Genomic DNA, 279 nt, shown 5'->3' on the forward strand with positions numbered 1-279 from the left:
TATATATATATATATATATATATATATATATATATATATATATATATATATATATATATATATTATATAGAAAAAGGCACTGTGAGAGAAACAAATGTAGTGAATACAACAGTAATATATATGACGAATACAAATGAACAACACTCCCACTGATGAAAGAACAACACTAACTGAAACCTGCACATAGTATACTGCCTGTACCGTCTCGTGTTATTATATATTGTATATATGTAATAATAATAATTATAATAATTATTGTTATTATATATATGTATATAT

Source organism: Eimeria mitis, genomic scaffold (assembly GCF_000499745.2).
Source record: "Eimeria mitis Houghton genomic scaffold, Emh_scaff1330, whole genome shotgun sequence".
NCBI lineage: Eukaryota > Apicomplexa > Conoidasida > Eucoccidiorida > Eimeriidae > Eimeria > Eimeria mitis.